The sequence below is a fragment of the Thamnophis sirtalis genome, unplaced genomic scaffold, assembly GCF_051295495.1.
Source record: "Thamnophis sirtalis isolate CommonGarterSnake01/CBP01778 unplaced genomic scaffold, rThaSir2_p1.2 scaffold_15, whole genome shotgun sequence".
Classification (NCBI taxonomy): domain Eukaryota; kingdom Metazoa; phylum Chordata; class Lepidosauria; order Squamata; family Natricidae; genus Thamnophis; species Thamnophis sirtalis.
Window position 1 is genome coordinate 7805394 of NW_028261395.1, and position 25885 is coordinate 7831278.

At 40.8% G+C, this 25885-nt stretch overlaps 1 protein-coding gene across 1 annotated transcript in view; it reads right to left on the bottom strand.

Annotated features, from left to right (window-relative positions):
• Positions 1-16703, bottom strand: part of PCDH15 (protocadherin related 15) — an 810754-nt gene extending 794051 nt beyond the window's left edge. The window contains exon 1 of the mRNA XM_087701782.1: positions 16311-16703. The gene's annotated coding sequence lies outside the window, so the exon portion shown is untranslated. The remainder of the gene's footprint in view (positions 1-16310) is intronic.
• Between the last annotated feature and the right edge of the window lie 9182 nt (positions 16704-25885).

Sequence of the window (25885 nt, forward strand, 5' to 3'; positions counted from 1 at the left end):
TGGATCTACATGAATGTTTGTGGGGGAGTACCCATCTTTTGTATAGATGTCCACTGTTAATATCCAAGTGGCAGATATTACCACTTTTTTCTCAGGGGGATAGTTGTCTACTATGAAGTTGAAACAACTGAATCTTAAATACAAGTGGTAAAAAAAATCTCAAGACAACTCAAATCAAATCTCAAAGTAACAAACATGCCTATTTCTCCATCTTCACTGTATTCACCCCAAATAGGCTAGTCCAGTGATGGCTAACCTTGTTGTTGTTGCATGCCAACATAATGCAATGCAAGTTTAACCCACCATGAGCGCCCTATCCTCCAAGCATGGGTGCGCAACCCCCCACATCGCTCTACCCCTGCGCATGCATATAACTCTTTGGGCTCCCACTGCCCCCACACATGCACATATGACCACCCATGCATGCACATGTGAGCATCCCACATGCCCCCTGCCCCCTGTACATGCACATGTAACCCTGTGCATGCATGTCTGACCACCCACATGCAACCCACCCCATGTATGTCCATGTGTCTCCCACAGGTGTCCCAGTCCCCACATAGGTGCAACAGAGATCCGAAAACTAGTTGGCTAGTGGGAGGCAGCACACATGGACGTTGAAGCCGAGCTGGGGTGATGGCTCACATGCCCGCAGATCTGTGTGCCACTAGTGGCACATGTGCTATAGGTTCCCCATTAGATATAGGGGCTAATGTTTTACTGTTTGCTTTCACAATATATTGGAGAAAAGAAATCAAAATGTTAATAACTTACCATTTTTTCTGGATAATGTTGATTGAAAGTCCAAGTATAACTTCAATGTTTGGGGAAATTACAGGAATGTAACTTTGGTGAGTTTTCCTATTATCTTGGTTTTGTTTTAAACCTTCAAAGTTTCAGTGTCAATAGAGCAGAGAAATCAGAATTACAACTTCTTTATTCCTTTTCCTTTGTCGGTGATCAGCTAGTACAGGACTGATCCCATAGATTAGAAAATCCATCCTTCTTGATGGGACACTGTCCCTCTTTAAAATAGGCAGAGCTCTACAAAAGTTCTCTTTTGACCTGGAATAGTCTTTGTAATAATAGGTCAGCCTAATAGATTCAATTTTTGGCTAAAGTTGTTTATTCCTTCAGTTATTTTTGAATGACAGTAAATGTAAGAACAATCAGGCTTTCAAATATAGCTTAAAATGGACACTGCTTTGAACATTTTAATGCATAACCTATCCTAAAAACTGCATGAGACAAGTAGAACAATACAAATTCTTTTGAACCATTTTAATTCCAGATATTTTTAATCGCTAATGATCAAAGTATCTTTCTGGGTTGTCTAATGCGATTGGACTGTGGAAACACTGGTGTTCTCAGTAGTTATCAGTAAAACGGGTGCCAAACTCAAAGATCCTAGATGGCACTTATAAAATCCATGCTTTGACAAAAATTTCTGTCAATTATATAATAAGACCATACTTCTTGGATCCACACATATGCTATGCTTAAACTAAGCTTCCTAGGTTCTTAATAAGACTCAAGCTCAATGAGTATGAAGGCCAACACCAGCTAAAATATTGGTAGCTGTGATTTTAAATTTTGGTGTATATAATAATTGTGTGTATAAAGACCACATATAGACTGTTTGCTATCCTAACACTATCAAGAATCTATTGATCATCTTCAGAAAGACTATATAGCATGCTCTTTCCATTCATGCAGCATATTCCACAGGATAATTATCTAGAGAATATACAATTGGTAGAAAATCCACACATTTAAACATAACATATAGAACCAACAACGTTTTCTATTAGTATGTTTGTAAAAAATAATATGCACTGGTAGGTTCAAATCTTTATGGTTTCACACCAGTAGGCAGAATCTTGCCAGATTTAGCACTCTATAATCTGTACCAGAGGTGGGTTCCTACCAGTTCGCACCAGTTCGGTAGAACCGGTTCGTCAAATCTACCGAACCGGTTAGAAGAGGTTCCACCAGAAAGCAGGCCACACCTACAGAAGAGGTTCCAAAATTTTTTGAAACCCAACACACACACACACACACACAGAAAGAGAAAGAAAGGAAGAAATTAAAAAAAAATAAAAAAGAAAGAAAAAGTGAGAGATGAAAGAAAAAATGGAAAAAGGGACAGAGAGACAAAAGGAAGGAAAGAGAGAAAGAAAGAAAGAAAGAAAGAAAGAAAGAAAGAAAGAAAGAAAGAAAGAAAGAAAACACATGGCCGGCAAGCCACTCCCACCAGGTCACATGGCCGGCAAGCCACTCCCACAAAGGAGGCCACACCCACAGAGTAGGTTCGAAAAAATTTTGAAACCCACCACTGATCTGTACCTACAATATATTCTGTGAACTATTAGGGAGTTCACCTCTTTCAATCATATTATCTGGACTGAGTTTCCTCTTCCTTCTCTGAAATGCACACCCTCCCACATGCACACCCTCCCAATCCTTACTACATTACATCATACGCTCTGATTTAAATTAGCCATTGCTCAAGTATGTATCTTCAGTATTCACAACTTTTTAAGGGGATGAGTGGAACCATCCACAACTTACTTCAATTTTTAAAAAAGACATTCATCAAATGTCACCATTTGTCAGCTGTGACCAGGGGAGCATTTGCCCAGGTTCACCTGGTGCACCAGTTGCATCCCTACCTGAACCGGGAGGCTCTCACAACAGTCACTCATGCCCTTGTGACCTCCAGACTGGATTACTGCAATGTGCTCTACATGGGGCAGCCCTTGAAGAGTATTCGGCGACTTCAGCTTGTCCAGAATGCAGCCGCGCGAGCGATCGTGGGTGCGCCTCGGTTCACCCACGTAACACCTATCCTCTGCGAGCTGCACTGGCTGCCTGTTGATCTCCGGGTACGCTTCAAGGTGCTAGTTGTCACCTACAAAGCCCTTCATGGTATTGGACCTGGGTACTTGAGAGACCGCCTACTGCCAATCACCTCCACTAGACCAATTAGATCCCACAGACTAGGCCTCCTCTGAATTCCATCAGCCGGCCAGTGTCGACTGGCGACTACCCGGAGGATAGATCCGCATAGCCCTTAAAACCTGGCTGTTCCGACAGGCCTGGGGCTAAAGACTCGCTGCCCCACTTCGAATGGTATGATTGTTGTGCTTTTAACTATGTATGGTTTCTATGATTTTGTAACTCTGTTTGTATTTCCCCTCCCTTTTTGAGTTGTGAGCCGCCCTGAGTCCCTTCAGGGAAAAGGGCGGCATACAAATAAATTAAACCTAAACCTAAACCTAAACCTAAACCTAAATGTTTATACTTAGAGGGTATACATAGTTAATTCCAATTTCATATAAAATGGAAGACAGAATGTTAGTTGCAATAGGCCATACAACTATGCATTAGCGCAGTAAACTTCAATAGTACTGTAAATGGCATGAAGTAAAAGTAGGATGAAAATTAGAATTGATCAAGAACTACATGACTTTTATTAATTCCAGTTTCATTTTATATTACTACACTATATGGTTATAATTATAATCTAACATTATTATATTCAATACCATACAGTTGTTCATTTATGTAAAAGAACCAGTGGCCATTGTGTTATGCATAAAATCAAAGCTGACACATAGAAATGTCAGGATGACACCATATGTAGACGTTTTGCAAATTACTTTTAACATCTCATCATGAATGGTAGAGTTCACCATTTTTTTTTTGCTTCCTTTTCAGTGAATACATTCTGCTGTGAAATGGGTGTTGGCTTACCTGATACGCTCAATCTCTGGGAAGGTAGAGACAGCAGTCATGAATGGGTTCTTCAATGGAGATTTTGTGAATATATGTTAAACAAATGGAATAAGCCTATAATTTTCAAAACATTCTCTGAAATTTATCCTTTGAATACATTCTGTGAAACTCCCTTGGTGTCTTTTTGTAAAAATATAGTAATTGTCTTAAAAACGTTTACTTTATACTATGATTTTCCTTCTCTGTGTTCATGATGATAACGTAGCATTAAATTTTGTCTTGTCGGCGAGATCATACTTATCGTAATATAGGTTTGATATTGTATTAACGTACATTAATGGAAGCATTGTGAATAAACTTGAGTCTGACATGTTCAATATTATTTATATACTTGTGGTTTAATTAGTAGACTTCTTTCAAGTACACCTTGCTTTTCAAAACTGAAAGTTAATACAAATAGATTGGAGTTCATGGCAATCAAGTTGATGCGCAGCTAGCTCAAAGTTCATATTCAAGGAACAGTCATGAACTGTTCCTGGTGGGAGGTTTATTGAAGCAGAATGCCATATGTTTTAGTCCTAGACTCTGCAATCTCCAGTGCTTTTATGAATGTCCTGATGAATAAAAGTAAAAGTAAAGGAGTCCCTGCAGATTTTATTCTGCTAGTCATTGCCAATTATAGGGGGGTAGTGCTCATCTCCAATTCAAACCTATTGAGCCAGCACTGTCTGAAGACATTTCTGCAGCCATGTGCCCACCATGATGTCATGGAGTGCTGTTACCTTCCCATTGAAGGGGTACCTATTTATCTACTTGCATTTGCATTCTTTTCAGCTGCTAGTTTGGCAGAAGCTCTAGCAAGGATGGGAGCTCACCTCGTTGCGTGCAGCTCAGCTCTTGAAACTGCCAACTTTCCAGATGACAAGCCCAGCGTCTTAACTACTGAGCCAGTTACTGATGAGTAGGTGAATGACAATGTTGGAAAAAAATGGTTTTCAATAACAAGATGCCTTTGATAATTCTTTAAAAGAAATAAATAAAATTCAAAGCACTATGAATAGGGTAACAAAATAAAATTAATGCAAACCTCATTTAGTGAACAACAATCAAATGTACTATGGTAGTACATTTGTACTACTTGTATGTCCTAGTACATTGTATGTACAGGAATACATGCAAGGCATACATACATAGATGCAAGGCAAACTGAATTATAAACTGTATCAACTATAGTTTCCAAATCATTGGCTGTAAGAATTCACCTCATTCTACAGAGGTTTGTGTGAAAATGGTTTATGATCAGGCCAATGAAAAAAGATTGAAAGAATAAGAAGTATTTAGCCTTGGAGAGAGAAAACAGACAACAAGTGGTAATATTTCCAGATACCTGAAAATACATCATACAGATGAAAACCAAAGCACTTTCTTAATACCTCTCTCTGTATTATATGGATTTAAGTTACAGGAAAACTGATTCCAACAGATAAAAGATCAATACAGAACCCAAATAGCTCAACAGTGAAACCAATTACCCAGAGAAATGGTTAAACTCCCCTTCACTTGATGGGGACTCCCTTCAGGTCTAATAAGAAGTGGAAATTAGATATCCAATTATTGGGTATTTTCAAATTTGAATTCATAATTTAAGGCAATATATTGACTCGGTAGTTTAAATTATCCTTTTCAATATTGTTCCTCTATAACATATTAATAAAAGTAGATTTCATAATCTGGATACACTACTGAAAATCCTAGATTTCAAAGGTTCATTTGTGACCATTCAAAATTAAAACTTCATGAAAACCTCATGAAAAAGTTTTTTACACTTATGCAGCATCCCCACAGTCATATGACCAAAATTTAGATGCTTGGCAACTAACTCATATTTATGATGGTTTCACTGTCCCTGGGTCAGGTGATCCCCTTTTGCAACTTTATGACAAGCAAGGTCAACGGGAAAGCCAGATTCGCTTAACAACTATGTTACTAACTTAACTGCAGTGATTCACTTAACAACTGTGGCAAGAAAAGTCACAGTCATACAGAAGTTATCAGCAATTTAAATGTATATGTAAAATAAAGATTTAAAAAATATGTAAGGAAAATGCTAACTACTTCTGGATTTATCTGCAATATATAGTATAAGTACTGTAACATCCACTATGTAGCACACACAGGCAGAAGACTAGCAAAGAACATTCATGAATAGCAATTAGTAGTCAGAATACTCAATGAAAATTCCTTAATCTCGCCACACACGGACAGATTCAACCCAGTTTCAATTCGGTAAGTATCTGAGACCAAGCTAAAATCTAAAAGCGCTAAGGAATTCCTGGAAGCTTGGCATTCAGACAAATGAGCCATCGAAAGACACAGAGAAATAAAGCACACTTACACACCATTCAAATGAAACAATAAAAAAGCAAAAAGGACAAAAAGGACACATCCTCTCCAGCAGACAGGTAAGTAGGGATCACAAACAAACAATCAAATAGAAAACAACAGCTTAATCAAGAAACGTCCAAGGAGGAAACCACACCCCCACCAAAACTATCAGAGCAAGCTTACTATATATTAAGAAGAAGCAAGTCGCATATTTTCTCAAACTGATTATGTCACTTCGTTGGGTAATGAGATGTCTGCAAGGAAACAACCAAGCTCAAGGAACACCAAACACTCAACAGTTCAGCCCTGAGCTACATACATTCTCTTCTACAGGGACTCTAAAACCTGGAGTACACTTGCAAGTCCACATTTTGGTGAAATAATTGATTTTACCTTATTATCTTCACCAAAAAAAAAAGGAGAATATGTTTTTGTTTCTGGCAGTAAAAAGTTAATGAATTATTCTGTACATCAGACAGAACAAATGCTGGTATTTAAGTCAGCTGCCGGTGTGCATGTGCGTGCCAAATGTTTTCATGCTCAATCAGCTAGTTCCAAGAATCCATTTTAAGCTGGAACCTATTATGTGTCATAAATGGGAATTATTACAGAACGCCAAGTACAAATACTACTCTACTAATGAATTGTTGATGTGTGAATTTTTGCCAATACACAACAACTTTTATCCACCCCCAGAAGTTAGGAAAGGTGGGGAAAGAAGATACACTGGAATCTAATCTACTCTCATCCTCTCCCGATCCCAAGGACCCAATAGGCTGGAGTTTCAGACAGGTGCGGCAGTTTTCATTGCAACATTGCAACATCATGGTAATACATAAACAAACAAACAAATACCATATTTTTGGAGTATAAGATGCTCCGAAGTATAAGAACCTCTTATGGGGGGGGGTGCATCTTAAATTCCAAAAATACATTAAATAAATAAATAAATAAATGTGGAAGGACATTGAAATGGGTTAAAGTGAATGCTCTTTCAGAGTTCTTAATAGTTAAAAAAAATACACATGTAAGTAGGTACATTTAAGTGTTTGTGTATGGGAAACGAAGAAAGAGAAGGCAGAAATCAAGACCATTTTCAAAACGAAGCCATAACAATTGGTCATTGTTAGTTATTAGCGATATTGAATGTTGCACTCCAAAAAACAGGAAATTATAGAAGATCGTTCTGAGTTTAAGGATTAAATAAATACATTTTCAGCACCATGGACAGAGTGCACCATAGCTAGCTTGCTACAATCAAACCCTGGCCAGCAAGGAGAGAAAGCAGGAAAGAAAGTTGGGAGAAAGCAGGAAAGGGCCAGCTTCCAGTCCCCCCATATGCATCCAACCCTCTTCCAACCTCCTCGCCATACTCCTTCCTACCACCACGCAAACGCCACTGAAAACATGTCATTTCAACTTGAGAGGACAACCCGATGCCACCTTCATCAGATTAGCCACGATGCCATAACCCATGCAAAGCAAGAACTGCATTGTCCATGTTTTTTAGGCTTGTGGCACACGTGGCACAACATAACCGCGGTAGACTAAAGCGCGCCGACAACACCACGGCGCTAAAACCACGATGTCAAAAGCCCACCCACAACAGCGCGCCGACAGAAGCGCGATTTAACTTAAGGTAAGGTTTAGGGTTAGGTTTAGGGTTAGGTTTAGGGTTAGGTTTAGGGTAGGTTTAAGGTAGGTTTAGCGTTAGGTTTAGGGTTAGGTTTAGGGTTATTTTTAGGGTTATGTTACAGCGCGCTTCTGTCGGCGCGCTGTTGTCGGCGCTCTGTTGTCGCGCGGTTTTGACGGTGCGGTTTTGTCACCACGCTTTAGTCACACGCGCTTTAGTCTACCGCGGTTTTGTGGTGGAACCTGTGGCACAAGACAGACTTGCAGCATCTTGGAAAGTAACCTGTTATATAAGTAGGACACTGTGTGTAGACATTTTTAATGAGATGAGTCTTGTACTCACGTAGGATACGCAAAAGAGTTTTTAACGTTATTTAGAAACAGAAATAATTTTATTTCTCCTATTTCTCAGGATCCCGCTGCAGCAATATATAGAAGCCGCATTAGAAGTTTTACTTTGCATCATGACCTAGTATTATTTTATTCTACATTACGATTTAGTACTACAGTTTCCCCCAGCATAGTTGGCTAAAAGCTGTAGTAATGAAAGGGAACAAAAAAGAATGGAACAGATCTTAGCAGAGCAGAGCAGAACAGAACAGAACAGAGCAGAACATAAGAGAACAGAACAGAATTCTTTATTGGCCAAATGTGATTGGACAAACAAAAGTTTTGTCTCCAATGCATAAGCTCTTAGTATACATGCGAAACAACAAAGTAATAATAATACTAATAATGATACCAATAAGAGAAAATGGTAGAGAAAATAAAAAGGATAATATTAATACAGATATACTGTGTGGATAAATATATTTAGATATATGGGGATTAGGTGTTCAACAGAGTGATGTATTGGAGGTGAGGGGGACTGTCTCTGTATCTAGTTGTTTTGGTATGCAATGCACTGTAACAGTGTCCCGAGGAAATTTTTAACACTTTCAGAAAGACTTAAAAATATTCTATCCCTAGACACACATTTCTAATTAGCAATAGCAATAGCAATAGCAGTTAGACTTATATACCGCTTCATAGGGCTTTCAGCCCTCTCTAAGTGGTTTACAGAGTCAGCATATTTCCCCCAACAACAATCCGGGTCCTCATTTCACCCACCTCGGAAGGATGGAAGGCTGAGTCAACCCTGAGCTGGTGAGATTTGAACAGCCGAACTGCAGAACTGCAGTCAGCTGAAGTAGCCTGCAGTGCTGCATTTAGCCACTGCGCCACCTCGGCTCTAATTGAAGATACCTATATGCAAAATTATTAATATTTTTGTTAATATTTTATTAATGACTTTTCATAGCCTTCTTCAATACCAAAGAAACGTAATGATTAATAAATACTAAGAAAGCTGATTTTTTTTTTCTTCTTCAACAGGCCTCCAAAGTATTTTCTTATTTTATCAAATACATACCTGCTCCAATATTACTGGCCAAAAAACAACTGGGACTAAAACTACACCAAAATCTATACAAACTATTCAGGTAAAGTCTTTCTATTTGTCATACCTCTGACAAGACTATGAATATTAAATTTATAATGTAAGAAGAGTCCGCATTCTTCCACTCACAATCCCATTACCTCTCCTATTAATTGGCAGTTCTGCTCAAAAAAATCATAGTTATATATACACACAAAAATGGCTTTCTACATCAGTTTTTTTTTGTCCTCTTAGCAGGCAAAATAGGAGTTAGGAACTAGCAGCAGGACTACCATACTAGACAAGATAAAATAGCAGATAGCTGGCATTTCCATGTTCACCACAACATTTATATTTAGCAATAGCAATAGCAATAGCAGTTAGACTTATATACCACTTCATAGGGCTTTCAGCCCTCTCTAAGCGGTTTACAGAGTCAGCATATCGCCCCCACAGTCTGGGTCCTCATTTCACCCACCTCGGACTTTCTCAAGTAAAAAAGAGTTCGGTTGCTTTTGAAGAAAAAAAATAAACACCTTTGAGAACTTTTAACAAAAACAAAAAGATTATCCTTCTTCTTGCAATCTGTATATACTTTGTTACCACCTAAAAATCTTTGTAGAAGGAAGTCTTCATCTGAAATCCAGAAATTAGCATACTGAGCTTAAGAAACATTGCATCTCCAACTGTATTTCTATAAAGTAACAATAAGGAAGTTTTTCTCTTCTTATTTAGCTAAAACTGAAATTGAGGAAAAAAATTTGCTCAAACTTTGGTTGCAGTCTTTGGCAAAACAGCTCCCACCCCAATAGATTTATAATATTATGTCATACATGAAACAGCAAGCTATGTATACCTTTCATAAATCTTTTTAATTAACTCTCGATCACCTGCTTGGATTTTTTTATTTATTTTGTCACAAGCTTTTATATAACACACTTTTAAAGAGTAAGCAAGCCAAATATTACCTTAACTCTGGGTAAATAAGTACTTTACATGGAACATTTCACATAAATAGAACTTAGAAGTATCTACAAAATCAATAGAAGTTACTACGGAAGAATAACAGCATATAGACTTATGTGTTCAGTATGCAGTTATTTTGATAATGAACCACTGGATCACCTCAGGCCTTAGGCAAAATAATTCGAAACTAGCTAAAGATGTAATAAGAGACCTTGGAGATCCATAGACTTTAATTTATCTCTTATAGATCTTGCTGGATTGTTTTGCTCTTACGGTTTTTGGCTGTTGGAAGAAGTTAAGACCCTCTTGTGAGCAAAGATATTAGTAAACTTTTTCCTCCAGTCTTCCTTATTTTTCAGGTTCGATTTTATAAGATATTTTTTAACTATTTGCCAGATGTTATTTGTGGATCTTTATCACCAATTCATTGAGTCATCATCTATGTTGAGAAGTAATACCCTCTGTGTGTTGCTATAAGAAGAATGTATAATACAGTAGGAATTATATCAATTGTTTCTTCTTTTTTCATACTTTGTGAAAATGAAAGCAAGCACCACACTTCTCAAGTCTTTTAGCGGTTCTACCACAAAACCACGGACGACAAAATCGCGGTTGACGAAAGCGCGTATGTGACGTCATCACAGCGCGACGAAAAAGATCAAAAAAGATCAAAAAATGTAAAAATAAAGCTAAAACCTTCCCCTAACCCCCCCAAACCTAACCCTAAACCTAACCCTAAACCTAACCCTTAACCTAACCCTAAACCTAACCCTAAACCTAACCCTTAACGTAACGAAAAACCTAACGCTAACCCTTAACCTAACGCTAAACGTAACGCTAACGCTCTAACCCTAACCCTAACCCTTAACCTAACCCTAACCCTAACCCTTAACCTAACCCTTACCTTTATGTGAATCGGCTTGCTGTAATTTAATTTTTATTTCAATTTTTCGATCTTTTTCGTCGCATTGTGATGACGTCACATACGCGATTTCGTCGACTGCGCTTTTGTGGAACGCGCTTTTGACGGGTCACGCTTTTAGCAAACACGCATGTACTGAGAAATATACAATATGTTATTCCCCCCCCCCCCAAAAAAAAATTATCAGAGGATCTGTACATGGGTAACTCCTTACTCCTTACTCAACAGAGGGGCAAATAAATTTACACCTTGGGAACAGATTTAGGTTTATTAAATAACCAACTTCATTGTATTTAAGTACAATGACAATAAAGATTATACTTATAACGAGGTGCCAAAAATACAGAATGTTCCAATTCCTGCTAATATTTTATTCTTATTAAGAACCTGCAAAATAGACAGAGCTTGAAACCCATTATATTTAGCTTATTGTTCTTTCCTATGGGACTCTCAGAAAACTATTATAAGAGGAAAAGCCACTTCAAAATAGATTACCCTAAAACAATTTCTTAAACACTTAAGTCAATATTAGTAATCATATACTTCTGTTTAAAATGCTGAAGGAGAGTGAACTTCAAAGTAGTTATGAGGAGCTGTAGTCCTGCAGAATATTTAAACTGCAATTTCCAATAACCAGTCAGTGTGGCCAGTGCTGTAGGATATTAGAAGCTGTATCCTAAAATTACTGCAGTCACAAGCTCCCTATCTCAGTAGACCACTAAAGTCCTTGAAGACCACACAAACTCACATATATAGGTAATGACACATTAATTATGGAATAGACACACCTTAGCATTGAGTTAATGAATAAAGAGCATAGACTCTGGTGGCATTAGTCATCCTCTAGTACTGTCTTTAATCTCTGAGTATTTTTCCTCCTTGCAGAAAAACTGCTGTAGACACGACAAAAAGTAGAACTGAAGTCCATTCTGAAATAGTAGCTTCAACTGGAAGATAGTCCAACAATATACTTTTGTGATGGAATATTGTCTGGATTCCAAGGAGTGAGTGAGCAAAAGACAGTGTGGGAGAAAGAGAGTTAAGACAGCTCCTCCTGAGCAGTTCCCAGAGTATATGTTGGGTGTAAGCAGTTTGCTTTACTCTGGCAAGATTTCGTTTTATGGGTGAGAAACAATAAAGGGAAGTGCTTAGAAGAGTATCAATGTGTCCTTCTTGGTTTTTGGAGCCTGGCGTCAATCTTGCCAAACTAAAGCAGGTTACTTACACCAAAAACATATACTCTGGGAACTATTGGAGAGAAACCATCCCAACTCTATAAACCGCTCCTCTGGTATGTATTCCCTCCCTCTTGGGAATCTGCACAACAGCCCATCACAACTATCAATAGTTCTGAGCAATGATGTACCAAGTTAATCCGAATAGCATTGCTATATATATATGCTCCTTAACATGTGATAGTGCTTCAAATGATGCATTTGCCATTTCCGTAACTCCAGATGACTTTGATATATAGAAAGAGAAATAATATGTAGTTCTTTCAGCAGCCATTTCCAATGCATGAATTGAATGCAGGCAGTCCTCAACTTACGACCACAATTGAGCCCAAGATTTATGTTGCTAAGTGTGAGATTTGTTAAGCGAGTTTTACCCCATTTTACGACTTTTCTTGCCACATTTGTTCAGTGAATCAGTGCAGTTGTTAAATTGGTAACACCGTAGTTAAATGAATCTGGCTTCCCCGTTGACTTCGCTTGTCAGAAGGTCGCAAAAGGGGATCACATGACCCCAGGATATTGCAACCATCATAAATATGAACCAGCTGTCAAGTATCTGAATGTCAATCACATGACCATGAGGATGCTGCAACAGTCATAATTATGAAAAATGGTCATAAGTCACTTTTTTTAGTGCAGTTGTAACTTCAAATGAATTGTTGAAAATCGAGGGCTACCTGTGCTAAAGTTGTACAAATAACAATATTAACTTTTACTTTTCAAAAGTTCCTCCCTTCAAATATTTGTACTTACAAAGATGAGCTTTTGAAACTTTAAAAATAAGTAGAGAAAAGTTTACTGAGAGAGGAACTATTTTTTGGAAAGAAAACAAGAAATAGACTATACGATATATAAGATATCATAGTTACAAGAAATTTAGCTATCAGGCCATGTTGACATTTTAAGCACTTGTGAATCTATGTGTTTAATTGAATTAATGTATCAATCACATACTTTCAAGGGGGTGGCTTAAGTGGAATTTCCAATACAAACCAAAATGATATGTTTATTTTCCACATGTACTACAATCTTTTAAACAATATTTTCCCAATATATGTTTTCTTTTGCTCCATTCTATTCTAGATTTTTCACAGTGTGCGCCATGTTTTCCTCCAAATCTCTATTAAGTGCATTTAATGTCAAGTAAAATAGTATTAAGACCTAAATTCAGTATTAATGACATTCAACACATATCTGACTATTACCAATGCCAAATAAAAATGTTGTAATTTATAGACTTGGATAAGTCCATTACTAGATGTTATCAGTTAGCCTTCTCACTACCATATTACTGAATATTACTACTTCTGTTACTATAGCTAATTAGTATGTTGTTATTGATTAATTAGCAATAGGCTAGTTATTTACCATTACTTTTTGTTAACTATAAAATAGGATGCAAATAAAGCTGCCATACTCTCTTACATGACCTAAGTATTATTGACCTCAAATATACTTCTAAGTACATATAAGCGAAATAAGTTTTTAGACTAGTTGCCTGATCATAAACATATTACCCAATTAATAGAACTGGAGCATAATACTATGAATTCATATTTGTATTTATAAAATGTAAGTTCCATTCATTCCATCAGATTTACTGTAATTGTTTTCCCATATTCCACATTTCCATACAAAAGTAAAATTAATAATTTATAATAGATGTGGGAGGGGTGGTCCTTTAGGAAAAGAAAAAAATAGTATGGGGCTTCTATAAAAGTAAGTTCTCCATTTACTTCTTATGACACTAAATGGTTTTTAAGTGTCAATTTTTGTTTATTTCCCTTCTAAATAAACATCAATAGACTGGCTGTTCTAAGATATAGAATGCAAATGTTAAAAAAATTCACACTATTAAAAAACAAACAAAACAGGATACAATGACTACTTGGACATGAGTCTCATTAAAATCCTTGGGGCTTATTTTTGATTAAACATGTCCTGAACTACATGTTCAGGTATAAAATCTTTTGGTTCAGGTAACATAGAGCTGTCATTAAAACTTCTAAATTATTTGAGAAGCAACTTCCTATTTCAGAGCAAAATTGCCTATTATTTTACTACGGTTTGAATCAACTAGAACCCTGCTTTTCTCATCCATATTTTAATGATGTACTTAGGCTGCTCCGAGAAGAACCCCAATTATGTATTTTGTCCATAAGCTTCATCAACTCAAAAGCCAAAAGCTCACAATTCAAAGACCCAAAATACAAGAAAAACACGGACGAATCCCAGAAACTGTCACAGCATCTGTGAGGGGGTCCCAAGAACAAGAAAAATAAGGTTATGTGCTGGTAGTATTGTCATTCCAGAATAATAAATGCTTTTTGCCTGAGAAGCTTCCACTTCTTGCTCGCTCTCCCATAGTTAAAACAAGAGTAGAGCCAAAATCAACTAGTCCCTCTTATTTTTTCATAGTGCCCAGATATTTGAGAAGAAATGCCACCTGTGGGGCAACGGGCAAATACAGTGAGCGTTAACCCTACATCCACATATAATTTCAGAAGTAAAATGTAACAGCAGCCTCTCTACTGCTTCAAGTACTAGAAGAACAGAACATTAGCCGGTTCATTTCTCTGGCTAATTATCTTATGCAGATATTAATATTCTCTCTGCTATTAGGCCATGGCGTACAGCACCTTTGTTCCAGAAGCAGAATTTGACTTATACAGCGTAATACTCTCTCTGTGATTTGTTTTCGTAGCAATGTGGGGTACTTTCCTGCAACCCCTTCGCTTTCTCCAAAATCTCCTATCACCATCCTGTTCCTTTTTTTAAAACAAAAAAACAAAAACCACCCACAGATAGGATTAACACTAAACAAGTAAGTCTCTTTGAGAGCAAAGTAAGGAAATGATTCCATCCTTTTATCTCATGGCGATGTGTCTACGCTGCCTGCATTAGATGTTCAATAGCGGCCTGGGAGATGGGGAAACATATCTTGGAGATGGGAAACATGTCATCAAAGCAGACAGCACTTAAAAAGGCAAAACTGTCATTTTACTACAGAACAGCCATCCCTACAAAGGCGGAAAAAGGGGACAGAAAGTTTTGTCAGGGCAAAGTAACAGCTGGAAGAAAACAAAAGGATTTGCCAGGATTCTGGTTGCCAACAGCACCCTTCCTTTCATCCATCTATCTATCTATCATCTATCTATCTATCTATCTATCTATCTATCTATCTATCTATCTATCTATCTATCTATCTATCTATCTATCTATCTATCTATCTATCTATGTCTGTCTATCTATCTATCTATCTATATCTGTCTGTCTGTCTGTCTGTCTATCTATCTCTGTCTGTCTGTCTGTCTGTCTGTCTGTCTCTGTCTATCTTATCTTATCTTATCTTATCTTATCTTATCCTATCTTATCCTATCCTATCCTATCCTATCCTATCCTATCCTATCCTATCCTATCTATCTATCTATCTATCTATCTATCTATTTATTTGTCTTGTATGCCGCCCACTCCCGGAGGACTCCGGGCGGCTCACGAAAGACCAGGGAAAGGGGGGAACGGGGTGGGGGGGGATCCTTACTTTCTCTTAAGTGACTCCAACCTCTTCTCCCCCCAAAACCCAGGGTTATTACAGAACCATTTGGCAACATCAAAGAATCTGCCTTGGTAGGCTGGGCTCGGCTTTGGCAGGGGTTGGACTAGATGACCTTCAGGTGCATTTCTCAGCCAGGCGCATTTCTCAGCCAGGCGCCTCAGTCGCTTGGGGAGCAACAACAAAAAAAAAAAGAAAATCCTCCTCGATTTTGCATTGTGGCCCTTGGCAATGCCAGCAAAAGAACAAGAAAGCCGAAGTGGGACCCGGGCGAATCTCATCCCTACCAACTTTTAGGCGGCGCCCCTCACCCCAAAACGCTAGAAAAACACCAAATTCCAGGCACGAAGCGAAAGAGGAAGCGGCCCAAAGCTTAGCGAGCCATTCGCCCCTCCATCCGAAAGAGAAACGGCGGAGGAGGAGGAAGGAGGAGTGCGGATGGGGGGGACGAAGTGGACTTACCTCTCCAAATTTAGCCGCCTCCTCAGAACCGTCGCCCCAAAGCAGCGGGTTGCTGGTTCCCTCCGTTCCACAGGCGGCTTCGGCTCCCAGGAGAACCTAAACGCCGTCTCCGGCGCCCTTCATCTTCACACACCCCCGCTTCGGTTCGTAGCTTCCCGGCTTCGAGCAAAAGCCTCCCCGAGAGTCCGAGGAGAGGGAAAAGGGGAGCGAGGGGGGAAAAATAAAAAAGTGGCGCCGCTTCGGCCACCGACGAGTCCGCCCTCTCCGACGCCAAGTCCGGGATTGACTGCCTCAGAAACGTGGGTCTGTGTGGGAAGGGGAGGAGGAGGAAGAGGAGGAGAGTCCCCGCCGAAGGGAAGAAGCTGAGGTAAAAAATAAATCAAAACTTTGAGGCTTTTTTGAAGGGACTCCGAGGCGGCGAGCCCGCCTGTCGCGACATACACCCGTCCGCGAGGCTGCCTCCCGGAGCGTCTGGGCGCGGGAAGGCGAAGAGGCTTCGACCCGGTCGGATCAACTCCCAGCTTCAATAGCGATAAGCAATCGCAGTTCGACTTATCTACCGCTTCACGGGGCTTTCAGCCCTCTCTAAGCTGTTTACAGAGTCAGCATATCGCCCCCACAGTCTGGGTCCTCATTTTACCGACCTCGGAAGGATGGAAGGCTGAGGCAACCCTGAGCCGGTGAGATTCGAACAGCCGAACTGCAGAACTGCAGTCAGCTTCAGCCACCCCAGCGCCTGCTACGAAGCGAGAGCGGGAGAGCGAGGGAGCCCCTCAGCATGGGGAAATAGGGGCGGGGGTTTGTGGGGAAGCGGGAGAAGGCGCCGCAGCCGGCTAGAATAACCGCCCAGGCGGTTTGGCAGAGCGCGACGAGAGGCAGCAGGTAGTAGCCGTAGTAGGAGCAGGCTTTTTCGGTCAAGGGAGCCGGAGGTTTCCCCCTCTCGCCCGCCTGGCTTTCTCTCTCTGGCGCAGCCCGGCAAAAGACAAGGGACGCCTCATGATTCAGGCTGCGCAGCGCGCGTGAGGGGCGGCCGGGGCTGGGAGAGAGAAGCGCGGCGAGGTGCCGGGGCGGCTGCGGAGAGCTCCATCGGACGCGCCGTTCTCTCTCTCTCTCTCCTCCTTCGAGGGGGACCAAACGGACGTCTCCCCGCGGCTTTCCCTCAGTCAACCTTTCAGCCTCGGGACGCCGCTCCTCCTTCTCCTCCTCCGGCTCCTTGGCCGTTCCCTCTCTCTCTCTCCTCCGGCTCCTTGGCGCTTTGCCGAGGGGGAACCAAACGGACGTCTCCCCGCGGCTTTCCCTGAAGCCCCGGAGTCAACCTTTCAGCCTCGGGACGCCGCTCCTCCTTCTCCTACATCCCACATCCCCGTGGACCGGACCGGCGTAGAAAAGTAATGCCCCTCTTCTTCCCCCGCCTGTGAGGGGAGCGCGGAAGGATGCGCCCAGCTTCGGCAAGGATGCTCTTGTCCGTTCTCACGCTCGCAGCCTTTGGTGGAGGAAGCGGGCAGCGTCCTTTCGAGACCATCCAGGCATTGAGACTTTCGGCTTCGCTCCTTTATATAGGTAGTTTGTGTTTTTATCCCGGCCAACGGAAAGGCTGGCGGAGCTTTTTTTTTTTGCCGAAGGATTCCTGCCTTCCTAAGGCCGCGGAGAGAATCGAACGGGCTCAAGGCCAAGTTCACGGAGTAAGTTGACGCGAACAGCGGCGGTTCGGCTTGCCCGATAGGGGGCGCCCGCTCCTTGGTTTGAGAGAAACGCACAGGCGCCCGATTGAAATACTGTCCTTCACGAGGAATAGCAATTGTGATGTCTTCGTCCTTTCTCCCCCCCTTTATCGTGAGCCCAAAAACTACGAAGGGCAAAACAGTGAAAATTTGATACCTCAAAATACCAAAAAAGATCAAGGCAGGGCGAGATTTTTAGCTGCAGGGTAAAAAAAATCCGAAATCCGACCGTAGCAAAATTCTGATTGGCTCCTGGGGTTCACTCCATGCTTTGAGAGACGTCATTGAGATAAAGAAGGACTTTTTTTGTCATGCCCAGGAGTTGAATCTGATTTTCCACTTTGGAAATGCCATAATATGCAAATCGGCCTAGAATTATCCTTAGGATAAATCAATATGTTGGAAGCTGTACTGTCGGGCCTCTTCGAGATCAAAGGATTTTATTTTATTTTTTTTAATCTTGAGCACATTCGACTCCTGGATTTCCATTGTTGGAAATGGGTTCGGTTCCAAGTGGGGGAAAAAGACACTGGAAACATGGAGGCTGTTTGGAAAGATGGTTTGATGGTTTAACAGGACCACGTGGTTTGAGATCCTGGGGGAAAAAAGGGGGATCACATGCCTCAATAGCAATAGCAGTTAGACTTATATACCGCTTCATAGGGCTTTCAGCCCTCTCTAAGCAGTTTACAGAGTCAGCATATTGCCCCCAACAACAATCCGGGTCCTCATTTTACCCACCTCGGAAGGATGGAAGGCTGAGTCAACCCTGAGCCGGTGAGATTTGAACCGCCGAACTGCAGAACTGCAGTCAGCTGAAGTAGCCTGCAGTGCTGCATTTAACCACTGCGCCACCTCGGCTCAAAGATGCTGCAGAAGCAAAAAATGGGTAGAGATGCTGAAAGTCCCCGGTTTATGCCCCCTCTGGCCTTTGATCTTGACCTTGTATTCTGATTGGTTGTCAGACTCCCACGGGGCCATGCAGGGGCAACTCTGTAGTTTCTCAGGCTTGCTTGACTTGCTAGGTGATGATGTAATCTTCCCAGGTGCCATGTGGTGAGATGGGTAAAGGGCTAATATTATCATGTCCTGAGGCCCATGCCTTAACCCCAACACCCTGAAGCTGAAGGGGGGAAGATCTTAGTTATGTAGAATAGACTGGCTCATGCCTTGGTGGCTCATTGACAAAGGTGGGAAGGATGAGTTTCTTCCTCCCTTTTAGAGGGAAATATTCTGCAAATATTTCCTAAAATATTTCATTTTTCTAGGCAGGAGGTGGGTGGTAACTTTCTACACCTTCCTCCAACCTTTCTGTGGTCTTTGGATTTATCTGTGCCTGCTTCATAGATGCAGACCGAATCAAGGTTGATTCAGCCTTCCATTCTTCCAAGGTTGGTAAGATGATGACAAAGGAGCGTTGGGGGCAATATTCTTTTAAAGAGGGCTGTAAAAGCACCGTGAAGTGTTCTGTAAGTTAAGGGCTATTGCTAGTACTAACTGTTATTTTGGAGAAGTTGAAAGAGGACTTCCATGGGTCAAAAATGCATTCAACCCATGAAGAACTAATCTTTGGGGATTGGAGAATTTACAGAGCCTTTGAGATCAATAGCTTCCATGGAACAATTTCCTATTTACTATAGATAGACATGGCCAGTCACAAAGCACTTTTGGTCAGGTCACAAAAACTAGGCATCACAATTCACACATCTTTTTCTACTGCTCCATGAGCTGCGCTTCAGGTGGGCTTCTGGGTACAATTCAATGCGCTGGTTGTCACCTATAAAGCCCTTCATGGCCCTTCATTGCATGTGATCAAGTTATTCCAGGGATGGCTCTCCAGGTAAAGGTAAAGGTTCCCATCTTACATACACTATATTGCCAAAAGTATTCGCTCACCCATCCAAATAATCAGAATCGGATATGACAGATATGGCAGCAGAAGAATAAGAAGAGGAGGAGGAGTTTTCCCTAGGCATAAGCATTAGCAGCTACAAGAGTTCATTACTCAAACAAACAACAACATTACTAGCTCTTCGTAGAAAAATATTTTTTGACCCGTCATGTAACCAGCCTGGAAAAAAAAGAAATTGAAAAATATCAGAGAGACCCCCACCTTAATGAACTCAATAGTAAGAGAAGGCTTGAGGGTTCTTAATCTCAGTTCCCAGAATTTGGCACGCTAATCCCTAATTTGTGGCATTAAAACTCATTTAAGTCCATGTGAATCTTGCTTCCTTGACTTTGCTCTTTAGTCAACTGGCCTTGACATTCAGCCATTATGTATAGCAATAGCAGTTAGACTTATATACCGCTTCATAGGGCTTTCAGCCCTCTCTAAGCGGTTTACAGAGTCCGCATATCGGCCCCCACAGTCTGGGTCCTCATTTCACCCACCTCGGAAGGATGGAAGGCTGAGTCAATCTTGAGCCGGTGAGATTAGAACCGCTGAACTGCAGATAGCAGTCAGCTGAAGTGGCCTGCAGTACTGCACCCTAACCACTGCGCCACCTCGGAATCTTGTCTTTTTATGTACACTGAGAGCATAGGCACCAAAGACAAATTCCTTGTGTGTTCAATCACACTTGGCCAATAAATTATTCTATTCTATTCATTGAGGTACAAATGACCCATGCAGCAAAGCTGAACCCAGAACATTCATTTACTGATTTTCCCGTGATCAGGCTTACGGTTTCAAGATTTTTGAAGAAATTGAGACAAATCTCAGCACGATTTAGCATATTCTGTCAAGAGAGTTCCTTCTGTGTGTCATTTTTCCAATTAAAAACAACCCCCCAAATATTACTAAAGCATCAGAAACTGGGAGACCAGAAGCTCTAGTTCTGCCATAGGCACCAAACAGGTTGGGTTACCTTGGGCCAATCACTTTCTCTCAGTCCTGGGAAGAGGGCAACAGCAAACTATTTCTGAAATCTTGCCAAGGAAACTACAGAGACTTGCCTAAAGAGTTTCCAGGAATCAAGACAGACTTTAAAGTACACACACACACAAACACATACACTAGCAAACACACACTTGAGAGACCGCCTACTGCCGATCACCTCCACACGACCCATTAGATCTCATCGTTTAGGCCTCCTCCGAATTCCATCCGCTGGCCAATGCCGACTGGCCACCATGCGGAGGAGAGCCTTCTCGGTGGTAGCCCCGACCCAATGGAACGATCTCCCCGTGGAGCTTCGTACCCTCACCACCCTCCAGACCTTCCGCACAGCCCTTAGAATCTGGCTATCCCGTCAGGCCTGGGGCTAAAGACTGTGACCCGCCCGAATGGTATGAATGTTGCGTTTTTAATCATGTACTGTTTTATATGTAAAAGTCTGTCCCCCCCCCCTTCCTTTTGATTGTGAGCCGCCCTGAGTCCCCCCAGGGAAAAGGGCGGCATACAAATAAACAATCTAAATCAAATCTAAATCTAAAATCAAAACACATGATTTAGCAAGAAAGGTGAATTTCAGTCTAAATTCATTTGCCTTTCTGCCATGCCTACTGTAGTATTTTTTTCCCTCGGGCTCTAATCTTCCTAGCAAATTCTCTCTTTTTTTCTCTGGCATTATCCAGCTGTGACAAGAATTAACTCCTATAAAATAATACATGGCCTTTAAAAAATACATCCATGGGCCTAATTCACATAACATGCTATGCCGCAACTGATGTCTTTTCTTTTAAGCCTGATCATATAATCACAATTTTATTCAACATTGTAAGCTATACTGGCAATGAATGTCGTGCTTAATAATAATAATAATATATATATATATATATATATATATATATATATATATATATATATATATATATATATATATATATATATATATATATATATATATATATATATATATATATATAACAATTGGAACTTTCTATTAAGGCACTATTACAAATAGACTTGTGGTGAAAATTGTGTGGATTAATCCTGCCCTTCTAACAGTTCAATAGCAGTTATAGTTTATAGTTTATAGTTTATTAACATTTATAGGCCGTCCTTTTCCCTGAGGGGACTCAGGGCGGCTCACATAAAATCAGGAAGGGGAATACAAACAATGACGTAGACACATATAAGTAAAAATAATAAGCAACATTCATTCATCATTCGGGAGGGGCGGCTATCTTTGTCCCCAGGCCTGACGGGCTAGCCAGATCTTAAGGGCTGTGCTGAAGGCCTGGACGGTGGTGAGAGTACGAATCTCCACGGGGACCTCGTTCCAAAGGGTCGGAGCTACTACTGAAAAGGCCCTCCTCCTTGTAGTTGCCAGCCGGCACTGGCTGGCCGATGGAATTCGGAGGAGGCCCAATCTATGAGATCTAATTGGTCACAGGGAGGTAATTGGCAGAAGGCGGTCTCTCAAGTACGCAGATCCACTACCATGCAGGGCTTTATGGGTGACTAGTAGCACCTTGAAGCGCACCCGGAGATCGACAGGTAGCCAGCGCAGCTCGCGGAGGATAGGTGTTATGTGGGTGAACCGAGGTGCACCCACCACAAGCCTTCAATAGCATGCAAATGGTAGTAGATAAATAGGTACCACTTCAGTGAGAAGGTAACTGTCAGCGTTCCAAGTATCATGTAGAATTAAATCAGAGTCCAAGGCAAAACGATCCTTAAAGTTCCAATTTAATAAATAAGGCATCTTAGCACATCTGTGTAATCCCAATTCTAAAGAGCTTCCTAGGATTCCACCCAGTTAAAAGTTAATGATCTTGTCCCCACACCCACAAATCCATCACATGGTCCAATCTTCTTCTTCCATGCTGTCATCTCCACCCAGCTGCTTCCGGTCAGGTGTAAAAGTGCGGAGACAAAAGATGACCTTGGTCTTCTAGAAAAGAATGACAACAACACATTCCACAATCCTACTCCTTTCTATTCCCCCCTCCCATCAACTATACTAATGAAACAGCATAATGAAATAAGAGAAAGTGTGGCAGGCCAAAAATTCTAAAAGGGATATAATTGCAGGCCTGACAGTAACAGCATTTACCTTCTGCGGAGGTAAGAGCTGCAGTAGTGCAGTGGTTAGAATGCAGCACTGCACGATACTTCACTGGTTAGAATGCAATACTGCAGGATACTTTAGTGGTTAGAATGCAGCATTGCAGGATTCTTCTGCTGACTGCCAGCTGTCTGCAATTTGGCAGATCGAATCTCACCAGACTCAAGCCTTCCATCCTTCCAAGGTGGGTGAAATGAAGACCCAAATTGTTGGGAGCAATATGCTGACTCTGTAAACTGCTTAGAGAGGGCTGTAAAAGCACTGAAGCAGTATATAAGTCTAAGTGCTATTTCTATTTCTATGTGTAGTCATATATGACCATGGACATGTCTTGGACAACGCTGGCTCAGAAATGGAGGTGAGTACTGCACCATAACTGGACAGGGAGAAATATTACCTTTACCTTTACTTACAAACTTAATCAAAAATTAGCATTGTTCAAGATAGAGTTGCTGAATGTAGGCCAAGCGTAAAGCCCAGTTTTGAAAGCATGCTATTAATATTCCTGCCCAGTACAAATGCTTACAAATATTAGTTCTCCTTAAATATATTATTTGAGTCACTTAAAGTCAGCTTTCACACATGTCAGTGTGATTGATCACTGTGTTTCCCCTCTGAGAGTAAGAGAGAAAGAGAGAAAGGGAAGGGGGGAAACCCTTCACCATCTCTGTTGATTAGATTTATTTTCTCTCAAGGTCTCCTATTCTTTTGATGCTCCTGATTCACTCTTGTTTGTTTGTTTATTTCTATCAGCGGGTTCCCAGTATCTCTGACAGCTCCATGTCACTTGTTGACCTGTTTCCATTCAGCATATTTTTTAACAATACTGTGAAAAAAGCTTCTCAAATTAGAGTTGGAGTTTCACCTACGGTAATCTATTGCTTTTGATGGTATTCTTTGATTGCATTTCAATTACAATTTATTTCCAAGAACACATCAAAAGATGGTTTGTCAAATGATCAAAATAAGAACTAGCAGATGAAAGTAGTTCATTAAACAACTGGAAAGTAACCCTGGAAATTATATAATGGCTACCAAATTTACTTATTCTTCCTCTACCCCATATTATTTGTGTTCTATATTCTGTCTGTCTATCTGTCTGTCTGTATATTTCAGAGTTGACTCAGCCTTCCATCCTTCCGAGGTGGGTGAAATGAGGACTCAGATTGTTGGGGGCAATATGCTGACTCTGTAAACCGCTTAGAGAGGGCTGAAAGCCCTATGAAGCGGTATATAAGTCTAACTGCTATTGCTATTGCTATCTATCTATCTATCTATCTATCTATCTATCTATCTATCTATCATCTGTCTGTCTTTCTATCTATCATCTATATGTAAATGTACATGGTTTTTATGGCGTGTAGTTGTACATAGTATCTCCTTGAGATACTATGCCGAGGTGGCGCGGTGGTTAAATGCAGCACTGCAGGCTACTTCAGCTGACTGCTAGATCAGCAGTTCAGCGGTTCAAATCTCACCGGCTCAGGGTTGACTCAGCCTTCCATCCTTCCGAGGTGGGTAAAATGAGGACCCGGATTGTTGTTGGGGGCAATATGCTGACTCTGTAAACCGCTTAGAGAGGGCTGAAAGCCCTATGGAGCGGTATATAAGTCTACTGATATATATATTGAAATTTCTGTAGCAATATATTATTCATTGCCAGCTTGGTGGGACTGTCACAACTTTACCAGATCCTCTTTAGCAAGACCGTTTCCAGGTGACCCACGATGGGTAAAATGAGGACCCAGATTGTTATTGGGGGCAATATGCTGACTCTGTAAACCGCTTAGAGAGGGCTGAAAGCCCTATGGAGCGGTATATAAGTCTAACTGCTATTGCTATTGCTATTGCTATTGCTATCTATCTATCTATCTATCTATCTATCTATCTATCTATCTATCTATCTATCTATCTATCATCTATCATCTGTCTGTGTTTCTATCTATCATCTATATGCAAATGTACATGGTTTTTATGGTGTGTAGTTGTACATAGTATCTCCTTGAAATTTCTGTAGCAATATATTATTCATTGCCAGCTTGGTGGGCCTGTCACAACTTCACCAGATCCTCTTTAGCAAGACTGTTTCCAGGTGACCCACGATGCTCTTCATACCATAGCAGTCCTGTGGCATAAGACCACACCATACCTCGCCCAATCTTAGCAATCCCTTACTTTGTCTTGTTACCACCTCTCACAACATGGGCATGGGGTTGGACTCTGAAAAGCTAGTCCCACCCATACAACACAAGGCAGTACTGATGAGCACAAAGAAGCATCTCGTACAAAGCATACTCATTCCCGTCCTGTGTTACAAGTGCCAAATATGGGCACTTGCAATAAAGCATAAGTGAAAGTTAATCACTGCAGAAATGAGATGTTTGAGGAAAGCTGCCAGAGTGACCAGAAGGCATAAAATAAAATTTAAAAAAAAATGAGATCATAAGAGAAAAGAACTGGAATAGAACCAATCTTAAATTACATACAAAGACAGCAAGTTAAGTGGTTTGCTCACCTGGAGAGAATGTCTTGGGGATTCTACACCACGCAAGGCATACAAAAAAAAAAAAGAGAGAAGACCAAAGAACACGAAGCAGAGACAACATCAAAGAACTCATCCAATAACAATGGTTGAGGCTGCCAGAAGTGCAAGAACCAGAACTTTGTGTCTCCCTCAATACCCTAAAAATGATAAAATAGGAAGTTAAGAAGAAAAAAAAATTGTACATAGCAACATAGCAAAAATCAGATCTAAAAAAAAAAAGACACCTCGCCAGTTTCTGGAACAAATCCAAGACCTGAAATTTCCGTGACCCGTCAAAACCGCGGTCCACAAAAG